The sequence below is a fragment of the Nannobrachium achirus genome (genome assembly GCF_963921795.1).
Source record: "Nannobrachium achirus genome assembly, chromosome: 3".
NCBI classification, from domain to species: domain Eukaryota; kingdom Metazoa; phylum Chordata; class Actinopteri; order Myctophiformes; family Myctophidae; genus Nannobrachium; species Nannobrachium achirus.
Genome location: NC_137812.1, coordinates 55,085,149 through 55,097,668, shown reverse-complemented (window position 1 = coordinate 55,097,668; position 12,520 = coordinate 55,085,149). Strand labels below are relative to the sequence as shown.

General features: G+C 41.6%; 1 protein-coding gene across 1 annotated transcript in view; it reads right to left on the bottom strand.

The window, feature by feature from the left end:
* The window catches only part of jupa (junction plakoglobin a), a 49,666-nt gene extending 40,475 nt beyond the window's left edge, over positions 1-9,191 (bottom strand). The window contains exon 1 of the mRNA XM_080721047.1: positions 9,063-9,191. The gene's annotated coding sequence lies outside the window, so the exon portion shown is untranslated. The remainder of the gene's footprint in view (positions 1-9,062) is intronic.
* Between the last annotated feature and the right edge of the window lie 3,329 nt (positions 9,192-12,520).

Sequence of the window (12,520 nt, the reverse complement as noted above, 5' to 3'; positions counted from 1 at the left end):
CCATGGTGAAAGAGTATTCAATATCCCTTTGTGATAATACTGACAAGCGCTCAGAGTTGCTATACTGATCCTATTCACTATGCTCATAAGATTGTGATCACAATCTACTTTCTATGACTTTGTTCAAAAGGTCCGGTCCAAGGGAAGGACTGGGGGAGAATACATCAATCTCTGGGAGGGATTTCATAAATGTTTTTCTCTAACAGAATCCAGCTGGCAGCAATATGGACATGCCAAGAAGAACCCAGGCCAGAACCGTCTCACATTGTGGAAAATGAAGAATGAAACACTGCTGTTGTGCACTTGTGCAATACACAAGTTTGGAGTTTTCATGACAGCGAGTGAATATCTGCCATTCACACTGAGATAAGGGCTTACATTCCCTGAATTCAAGAGTAAGTAATTGTGGAAGGCATAAGCATTGAGGCACATCAAATGAGTGATATGAAGTGCAGAAAATGTTCTAGTTGTCGATAGGGCTGTCACGATTATGACATTTTACATGACGATTGTCAATCAAATAATTGCGATTAACCATTTAATTGTGTTTTTGTCGTTGACAATTACATTTCTTTTTGGCTTGCACATGGTAGATATGACACATAACCTAAATATACAAAGTTTATTTGTCAAATATGTCACAATTACTGACATATTTGACAACTTTATACTTAAAAAAGAACAATGATAGTGGAAATAGCCGATCTACAAGCTCACAGCGCGTCACGATGCGACGCGTTGTGAGCTTGTAGATCTGCTATTTCCACAGTTTTTTAACTAAAAAAAAAATATATATGAACATTTTTCAACATGGAAACGATTATGAAAAGTAATCACGATTATGTCAAATAATTGCGATTAGACGATTATGTAAAGATTGTGACAGCCCTGGTTGTCGACCAGGTTCACACACCACAAGGAAAGAAGAAACGCAAACTTCACTCTGGGTAGATTTCTCCTGTGTTTGCTAGAACCTTAACTCTTGTCACAATTCTTACCATGTCCACTTATCCTTGTTCTTTTCATTACCTGTCTAGGATCAAATTAATATTTTATGAATGCTATCATGACTGACCCGTACTATTGGTTGCTTGTGGTGCCCTGGTAATTGAAACCAACTCTATTGTTGCACTCAATTCAAGTTACAAAGCTAAATGCCAAAACATTCTAAATGTAGTAAAACATTCTGGACTTCCAGTGACAATCTCTCACCATTTCCTCCAACTGTTCTAAAATAATATAAAAACAAAATAAAGCACTGACATACATAAGCCCTAGATCTGTCAGATTAATTAAAAACACTGAGGAGTTGAATCAGGGCAGTGGGTACAGAACAGTACTGTAGTAGAGTCTGTACAAACTTAATTAATTCATGTTGTTTATTCCCACTGGAGTCCCGCTGTAAATCAAAAGGAAATGCGAGTTGTCTCTTAGGAGATGTGTAAGTACAGAACGCGTTCAGATTACGAGGAGGGCGAGATAAAGACTGGGGGCAGTGGGAGGGTTCATGTGGGGGGTGTGGGGGGGGGAGCAACATGTCCTCAGGACCTCAGCAACACAGTTCACATAAGGCCCATCACATATTGCAGTACATCTGAGATCTTTATGTCTATGACACAAACATTATACAGGGATTAACACTAACATTTGCCCGACTGCCTGTGGCAAGTAAATGAAACGTTCGGGCAAGTGGAGATTGCTTTCAGGTTGCCCGATAGGCAAGTGCATTCAGTCTTCATTAAATATTATAGGCCATTTATGAAGAACAATGCTACCTTTTTACAATAAGCAGTTGCACTCATACTGTGTTTTCAAAGTGACTTGTCACAATCAACATAACAGCAGTGAGTGGGTGTTCTGTCCAATAGGAACATTCCACCATTCCTTTACATTGCTATTAAGTGCATGTTATAATGTATTTGGTGGGGAACTGGAGAGAAATAAGTGACTGTGTTGTGCTGCGAGTTCAGTAAGCATGCAATAATAAGTGGGACTTTTAAAATAACTTCATAGCAAAGTCATTGACATGACCTTTTACACGGCAGATGATTATAGGCAGGATGCCCCTGCCCTGCCCCAACCCTCATGTTGTTTGGTGGAGGGTAGGAAGGAAAAGGATGATCTTATCCACTAATATAGCATGCACACGTGCACACACACACACACACACACACACACACACACACACACACACACACACACACACACACACACACACACACACACACACACACACACACACACACACACACACACACACACACACACACACACACACACACACACACACACACACACACACACACACACACACACACACACACACACACACAGCTTCTGTGTCCCAGTTATTTCTGCGTCTTGGGCTGGGGATGGCAAAGAGTAACAGCTTTGTCTCATTGACTAGTGTGACTGCGAATAGGAAGCCTGGCTCTCAAGTGTCTCTGCTGGATCCATCCACAGACAGACAGGGCTGCAGCACATCCCTGGACAGCTCTGTTTGTTCACTGGCCAACTTGGATGGCTCCGTCTTAAAACGGCCTGCTGCATGGAAGTGGGCACTACACTCCCCTTAGCTTTTTCTCTTTTATTGACAGCTAGTATGAAAGGGAGAGACTAGGGAAGATGGCATAAGAGGGAGGCATAGGAGAGGAGAATATAGGCTCTTTCTTTCTGGATTTGGTTCCAGCCTCAGAAGTGACATGTGGGCTCAGCCTCAGATACTGAGCTCTGAGCCATTACACTTGATTAGGGTATTTGGATCGTTGGATGGAGCTGAGGGAGGGGATGTTTCTCATTGACCATATTGACACAGTGATGCTGGCCATGGCCATTTTGCTTTAAACCCCCATTCCCTCTCGCTCTCTCTCTCCACACCCAGATCTTATCAGCCAGCTTGAGGATTTGAACCAGTGACCTACAGTCCTGCTCTGCACGTGCTTCACTAACCTCTGGCTGTGTTGCTGCACAGAAGTGTCACTGCTTCGCATGGCTGTGCTAGTGAATGTTGAGATGAACTGACAGATAATAAAAATTTAAAAGAGATTGGAGTCTGAGGGGGCCTGGGAGAGCCAAGCTAAATTCTATGGGGACACTAAAGAATATGAGAAACAAAGGTGAAAGTTCAGCCCGCAAGTCCAGAGAGTCTAGCAATGACTTGAAGTTGTCATGACATGGTGATGTGAAGTGATGGCTATGTTTTGCCTGGTTATATTGTTATAGCTTGGCTAGGAAAAAGAAAGTAGTGAAAATGAAATTTAATTAAAAAGAAAACTGCTTGGAATACTCTGTTTACACTCACACCAGAGATCACAGCAAGGTTACATGGTCTGCATATTGCAAATGGACCGCTGCTGTATTTTCTTTTAGATTAGTTCTGAAGCTTTATTTGACATTTCAGTGACAATCATCAAGAGGATGACATGATGCGATGCAACTCCGCCGATAAGCTGCTTCAAGCCTAAAGCCATGGAATCAGAAATCGGTCTATGTCTAGACTGCTACTGCCAAATGGCCTATGCATCTCATCGAGCAAAGCACCTCTCGTGCACACACAAATACAATATTTACTCCTCGTTAAGAAGTCGTTGATCCTCTGCTAATAGACAGTGAGTCTAACAAGTAAAACATCCTCAGCACTTAGCATTCCATCTGCACCACACCCGCGCTCTCCTCCCTTCTCTCAGCCTGTCATTGGAGTGTAATTAAGAGAAGGATGAGTAGGAGTAGATGGGGGGTATACCATCACCACAGGACTCATCAGAATCCATGTGTTGAGAATTTACTGCTCCGCCCAGGCAGCAAACTGCAAGAACATTTTCCTTTGAGTCAGGACTTGGAATCTCGATCACATACACACACAATCCCTTACGTGGAGGTCCCAAAGCCATGTCAGCGATGTAAAAAAGGATCAATAGTATAATTACAACTGAAAAGGCAGGATCCAGCTTAACTTCGGGTTTCACCGTCAGTAGTTTTGTTGTGACAGTTTCTTTGATGGGGGAGTTGACTTGAAAACAATGGGTTGGCACTTGGCAGTTGGCACAGATACACCAACATCCGAAAAGTGCCAGTGATGGGGATAACATCACCACCATTAGGCCCTCCCTCTGACATTTTAAGTAGGCGTCCTCCTTCTGTGATCCATCCCTGGGAACTGTCAGAGGTGAATAATTCATCTGCAGGGCTGTAATAGGAGCACAGCAGGGCTCAGCCAGGCCAACGCCAACTTAGCTTCTTCAGCATTATCTGCTACTGCTCTGATGACCTGCTGCAGTTCTGCTGCCCAGTGCTTTAGAGAATAAGGCAGTGCATCCACTACGCATTCCAGTTAAGCACAAACACAGAAATGTGGCGGCTGAATAGACACTTTGGCAACGATTCTACTGTACTAATTATATAAATTGGATTTTTATTTAATTTCACTCTAGTTGCACTGAACAGCCTATGTGCTTACAAGATGTTGCATTGTGTGTGACCAACTCAGTCACTATAGCCGCGTCAAGTTAAAATTGAGGATTATACATTTGTTGTGTTATATGCTGTTTTTGTTAAAGCCTCCATGTTTTCACAAATACATGTGGTTTGGATTGCAACATTTTTGCATATATTTTTACATGACCCCTATAATTATGAATTAGCATCACCAAAATAGGTCTTTGAAGTTGAAGTTCAATTACCACACCTGCTGACCTGACTTTATAGGTTATAACTCAATCTGGTGTCTACGACCTGTGTGTGTGTGTGTGTGTGTGTGTGTGTGTGTGTGTGTGTGTGTGTGTGTGTGTGTGTGTGTGTGTGTGTGTGTGTGTGTGTGTGTGTGTGTGTACTGCGCATGCATGTGGGGGCATCTGCTTTGGCCTGATAACAACATTGTCTGGGGATGCGGGGGATCTATGATCTTAAGCTGATGAAACTCAACTCTCAGAGAGATTATATGATGAAATCACACACTATCACCTTCCCCTTTGACTTACAACCACAGAGACCGCCATCATCCCTGACCAGAGAAATCTAATCTCCCTCCGCCCCACAGTCTCCATGTAAAACACATACGTAACACACACACTCACACAGACACACTTTGTTGGTTGCCAGTAGGAACAGGTCCCATGTGTGCACAAGGAGCGAGTGGAACTTAGGGCTGGGCGATATGGACAAAATAAAATATCACCGTATTTTCAAACAAATACCTTCATGTCAATATTGTGAAAATAATATAGCCTACCCTACATTTTCTTTTACATTTTTCAAAAGAATTAAACATCCAATGTACAAGCTCACAACATGTTGCATCGCAATGATTTATGAGCTTGTAGATCGGTGATTTATTGCCAATTTCTTTTATATTTTTGACAATTTTTCAAGTGAAATGAAATAGGGCTTGATTAAAACCAAGAAAAGATAACAGTTAAGTCATATCATGATATTAGGATATTATTACATCCACGATATCGATGTAATATGACCCACAGGAGCTCAGTCAGTGGAGAGGGGGGGGGGGGGAATGAGAGGGCAAGAATAGAGAGGTTAAGACAGGAAGAACGAGGGAGGCTGAGGGCACAAATCCACCCTGAAGAGACCTTTTCACTGGCAGCAGGAGAGGAGACATGGCATAAAACTAATCTCCTTTAGCAAAGTTTAGAAACCTTGTTAATAATCCAGAACAGTGGTTCTCTAACTTGGGCTGGGACCCCAAGTGGGGTCCCCAGATGATTAGCTTAAAGTAAAAAAAAAAAAGAAAAGAAAAGAATCTCACTCAACGGTAAACAAACGTGCATAAGTGTATACAGGGTATCTGCACATTTATAGTGACAATTTAAGGACTTTTAAGACCATTTTAATACCAAACTGGCCAAACTCTCAAATATTAAGCAAGTCAAGAGGCGAACATTGTGAATATGCGTTGTGAGCATGTAGATCTGCTATTTTCACAATATTTATCTGTGGAACCGAGTCACATTAAATGTAATACCTACAATTCCAAGTGCTTGTCAGGGTGGGGGTACCCAGTTCATATATGTTTATTTTGGGGGTCACAGCCTAAAAACGTTTGAGAACCCCTGATCCAGAGGATCTCTTGGTGTGCCTCTTGCAATGCTAATGTAGGACATATCAGGGAATTAAGCTGCGGGGTGTCATGGGGGGCCTTAGAGGAGGAGGGATAATCACCAGTTCCACAAGCACCACAGCTGGTTGCGCGAGTTAACCCACAGTAAGTAACTAACCATTACATTACAGTACACACACACACACAACAGCAGTCTAGCCAGATTGCCTAACAGTTGCTGCTGCTGCATTTGATGGCATACATCGACTTATAGAACGAACACCTTCAGCTCAGTACAAGGCCTTGGAAAATAGCCAAATAGCAGCAACTGCATCAGACTACAACTCTATATGAAGTGTGTCTGCTGTTCTGGTAGGTAAGAGCAGTGTGCCTTAGCCTGGTGTTGCTCTGGGATCTGGATCAAACCAGGTGTTTTGCCAAGGGAACACTCCTTATGTCCTGTGTCACACAAAGTGTTGAGAGTCTGATGCACACATTCTCATCAGCTCGAATTGGTTAGTGTGGTAAAGCTAAGCTAAGCTAGCTACATTGAATGTCGACGAGGTTTCTTTCTGAATCTGAACCGAAGATGTTCTATACTACATAAGGATTCAGCACATGTCACAGCCCACTTTTTGCTTCCTGCCCCACTGTTTGAGAAATAGTGTGTTTTAGTGGGATTTATAGGTATACTGTAAATGAAACCTTAGTCATGACCCTTGCCTTTTAAAAAACATTTTCAACTGAAAAGCAGTACTGTTGTTTGTCTGTGTAGCAGAGGCCCCGACCAGCAGCAGTATGCTTCTGTTCTGGCACAGTGAAGTTAACACCCCGTTTCAATTCAACCTGTGTGACACATTGACTGGAACAGCCTCGCTTGGACTCGATGGTTCCAGAATGGAGCACTGTGCCAATGAACTGGTTGTCCTCATGCAGTGCTGGGACGTATGCGTTACAAATCAAGATGTTACTGTAATGCAATTACTTTTTGCAGAAATTAATAGTTGAACGACTTACTCTTTCCAATTGAGTAACGTTGTTACCGTTACTGAAATTTAAATGGGCTTGTTAGTTACTTTATGTGCATAGCCAAAAACCTCATGGGATGAAAGGTTTATTATGGTCTGACTTCTACTGTCCCCAACTGTGACCTCCTCTTCCACTGGCTGCAGCTGTGGGACTCAGTCCCATCACCCACGTTGTCATTAAGATTAAGGTTGAGTGGTCTCCTTGGTATTAATTTTTTTCTGTATCGTATAAAAAATGTAAAGGTAGTCAGTAGTCTTAGTATAGACTACTAGAGATGTCTAGTATATGCAAAATGCTAGTAAATGGTAGTATTTCTGTTAACAAATGCTAAACACAGTATTGCAAAAGGTGTGGAATGATTCAGTGTTCATAAGAATTCTTTAGAACAAGTTTGTGTCAGGACTTTGACAAGTATGACAAACGGTTCATCATCACAAATGATGAGAAAAGCCTAGGACTCATCACTGACATTCTTCAGAGAGCCGAGTTGGCAAACATTCAAGATTCAAGATTGCGTGCATGTGGGTAGAGGGAGGGTCATGGCTTGTAAAGACAACACATTTGTGTCATTGTTCATCCTTACTTATTCATTATTCAGTGTCATTCATTATGGATTGTGTACAGTAAGTCAGGTTGTTAACCATGGGGTTGCTGTGGAGAAACAGCAGGAGGGAGACATGGTTCATTTACTGTCACCAAACCATTACATGACACTGTGAAAATATCTGATGTACAAGCATCAGACAATAGGTGATCTACAACACATCGCTTTTTTTTTTGGGAAACTTTTGCCCAATGACATGCCCAAAGCAGGGATAACAGGAGCAAAATGGTCTCAAGAAATAATGCTGTTGGGTCCTGGTATAGCCTACAAAGTATTTTGTTTTAGCTGGCACACAAAAAGCAATTTAAAGAAAGCCAAGTGCAGGTGGGGGGGTCAGTGCCTTGCTTATTAGTTATGTTGTGCACTCACCAGGAATCGGTCTCCTGGGGTTGGTAGTCCTACATTACATGTAGGACTACCAACCAATTACAGCAACAGTATAAAAACAAACATAGGCCTACATACATAATGATGTATGTATGTAGGTCTACAACTATTTACTACAGATGTTAAGTCAACAAGACCTACAAGAAAGTGCATACAAGCAAGCACCACCAGATCAAGCCTGCTGACAAATCATACAACAAAATACAGCAGCTTTCTAAAGTAAAGACTGAAGAGAAACAGCCATGACTCAAATAACTTTGTTGTAGACGGAGGATGTTTTCCTTTGAGTTTGAGCTGGACATTCTGGAATACATTAAATCTGCTTTAGTTTTGGACTGAGTCTTGTCTCGTTTTAAAATGTGCGTATACGATGCGCATTTTGTTCCCCTGTCCATGGGGCCACTAACTGACATTCGCACGCACGTACACACGTACACACACACACACACACACACACACACACACACACACACACACACACACACACACACACACACACACACACACACACACACACACATTTAAGTGACGTCAAACTGATCGATACCACTCTGATTGACTGTCACCATCAACTATTTCTTTAGTAGAGAGCGTTAACACAGGCTGACGTAGCCTAGGCTACTGGCAAACTTTTCCTTACTGCTTGAACACAGCCCTCCGAAACCAGAGAATGGACATTGTGCTGCCGTGACGGGCTTTAAGCCGCGGCATGCGGAAATGAATCCACAAACACTATAGTTACATTCACAACCTTCCAGGTAGGATACAACAACAGTACGTTAAATGTATAGCAAAAGCCTTGCTCAGTGCACACACGCCGACAAAACATCACGAGAAAAGCAGGCTCAAACGGACGAAACTCTAAAAGTAGGTTATGCCTTAGAAAGGAGACAAAAAGAGCACTGAGGAACTAGTAAATTCGTTAAGAGCGACAATAGATTAGCCAACTTGAAGAGCAACATTTAAAAACGTGGAAATGAATAATAATCTTACCTGTCGAAATACAAAGTGTATTTGGGAGTTAGTCCACGTACGTACGAGTTGTTTTCGTGGGGACACTTTACTTTCTATCGCTGTGTGTCCGACAGTCCTGTGAACAATGAGTCCCAGCGTCACCTCAGCTCCAAACTCCGCCCCTCTCCACCACAACCGCTGTGAAAACGACCCCACCCTGTCTATCACGGCTCAATATAGTCTTGGCACGACAGAATGTGGTTAATGTAAACTCAAATGAACAAATGTGGCAGATATTAGTAGTAATATTTTAATATGAACTAATATTGCTAACGCTTAATAAAACGTGTAGGTCTCTTGTTCAGAATGCGACATAAGTGTGTACTGTGTCTGTGAACACACTACCTATTTACTACTACTATTTAGCACCTGTAGGGTGGTGTTTGTGTATGTGGGGGAGGGGAAAGGGGAGTGGGCTGACCACACCTAGGTAATTATTATGTCACGAAACCTGCCAGTGAGTCATTCTTCTAGATAATCGGGAAGTTGTACACTCACTGTCTGACGGTGCAGATAGCAGCAGACTAGATTCACTGAAAGTCTGAAACACACTTGTGATTTAGACGTCATCATGGGCAATAATCTGACACCTTTCTGCTCATAAGAGGTTTCTATTTTTGTTCAGGGTTTTTAGGGGCTCGATCTATTCAATCCTCTGAATTTAGATTTGTTGTCCTGTAGTCAGAGAGGACAGGAGAAAGGGAGGAGTGAAGGGGCAGAGAGGTCCAATATGAAAAGGAAGTGGAAATGGAGAGAAAGAAAGAGGATAGATTAGATAGGGGTTTGTGGGGGGACCGGTAGGCCTACATTTCCTCAGTGAGTCACTAGTACTACCACCACAATCAATTCATTTATCCTCTGGGAAATGTTCCCTTCTAATATCTGCCCTAAAAAACTGTGTTTATTCATTTCTTTCGAAATAAAAACAAATACTCCAATAACTTGAATAATTAATTACAGTGATATATTTCGATAGGATGCAGTAGGTGCTGATGGGGTGCATTGCGAGAAAGCAGGTTATAGCCAACACCAACTCAGGACCCCTGAGTCGCTGCCCTCCACACACACCCTCCTGTCTAGCAGCAGGGTCTTGAGCTCTGCAGTGTTGTTAGCTCCACTGTGTTTACTGTACGTATAGGTGGTGCAACTTTTTCCCTTCCTAGCGTACCTTTGGGTTGGCTCCCACAGTGTAATATGCTTGCTACCAGTTCCGGGTGCCTGTAGGCTCACCCATCTCTCCCTATAGGCTGACCTTGTCTGTGACCTGTCACTGTTAACGTACAAAAACTAAACATTTTAAATAATCCTACCGTTACCCAAATTCCCCTTCACCCATTAAAGCTGACTTTATACCGAAGTTAAGGTAATGATTTGTACATGAATCCAGATAAATCAGTCAATAACTTATTTTCCAAATGTACCAGAGGGAGAAGAGAAATGCACAGCACCAGGGAACATTGTAGAAAACATCACTGTCTAGCTGTCTGTCTTCATGATACAGTCCATATGACAAACCCAAATAGGTCAATGTGCTTTCTGCCCCAGGGTGAGTATTGTCACGTTCTTCTTTCCCATCTGACCAATGTGGCTGGCGGTCATCATCTGTGACTGTCAGCCTGAAAGAGACATCGGGTGTGGAAACAGAGAGGGCAGGGACAAAGTCATGGTTATATAGGCCATTATGTTTTGTGCTCTTACTGAATGCCAGGTCACTCATGGCTGTCTTTCATAACGCCCTAGGGGGATTTATTGACAAGGCAAGAGAGGTTTGTTGTTATTGTTGTTAGTCACTGTAGCCTATATTTTATATTCAGACATTATAATAATAAACCATATGACATAATACATTAGCAGAGTACTTACAACAAGTCCTAAAATATTTCTGCTTAATATTTAAACAAACCAGATACTTTCTTCTTTAGGCTATTTAAATCGGTTTACCCAGATTTATAGTACATATTAAAACATACATTTTCAAGAAGATCCAAATATCCTTGACCTCCACCTCCTGTATCAGATCATTCACTGCTTGATTCACAAGCCACTCTAATGTGACCCTGATTTATACATTATTCTAAAAACCTAATTCTACCGCTTCTCTTTGCTCTTGTCTCTATTATGGTTCTATTAGTCCTTCACCTTTAAAGGAGGGCAGGAATATTGTCTGGACACTATAGCAATTTTTTCAATTCAAAGGAGCTTTATTGTCATGAGAAAACATACGTTTACATTGCCAAAGCAAGTGTCACAAATAAAATAAAAACAGTTGTAGCACTGACCCTTCTACTTCAATACTTATGTTAAATCCATGTTGTAAACTAGGAAATATGGGGTGTTTCTCTGTTTAAACTTGTACTGAAAAAAGATAACTAAATATATTAAATGTTTTTCTGTCAAACATTTTTGGTTGCATTTTCATTGAATCTATTCCCAGTTCCGTCTGTGTCATTAACTTTTTCCAGCTTGTGTCAGACATCAGTGGGGAGGCAGACACAGGATCTGCAGGAACATAAATGAATAGGGTTATTGTCTTCAGCACAGCAGCCTCTTTATTGTGAACAGTAGCCAGGGCTTCAAGATTTGGGGTTCATGGGGGATAAAGCTTAAACTGACAATATCAGAAACACCTGTGATTGTGAGTTTCATTTCAGAGACGAATTACGTTTGACATTTCACAAAATCTTTAGATATGTGATAGAAGTGTCTTGTGCCATATAAAGTGTTATGTTTAATTAAGAAGTTTTGTGGAAACGCCAGTCAGAAATGAACTGCAGTTGTTCTTAATATATTATTGTTTTGATATGCTTATTTGTATCCTTGCATGTCCTTCTCATTGAGCTGTGTGTAGATCCCAGATGTTATAATTTAATAATCTTGTGTGAATCTCCAATAATAGAGATCAGACAGAGAGAGATGACTGTGCTGTACTGTCTGTTCCTGACTGGCCACCAGTGTCTCTCTCTCTCTCTCACACGCACACATGCACGCACACATGCACGCACACATTAATCTCTGTCAAATTGACTGTGTCACTTCTTTCAATTGAATTCAATACAATGGTGCTTATCTGTCTGGACATGGAAATTCCACACATTGCCAAAGCATAAGGTTATAATATGAGTTGCTTCCACTAGAGAATATGGTCATTACATCAATCATATTACCGGTACAACAACATTGTATTTTCATTCAATAATAGTACTGCTCAACATTTCTCAGTATTGCACCCTTAATTACCGGATGACAATAATTGACTTATTCTGCAGCTGTACAGTAAAATCCTCAGTGTTATTTTAACTCTGAGAGATACATTTGACCCAAATAGGTCACTCCCTCCACCCTCCCTCTTTCTCTTTCTCTTTCTCCTCTCTCTCTCTCTCTCTCTCTCTCTCTCTCTCTCTTTGTCCTTCTTGTTCTCTTCCTGTGCGCCTTCTACC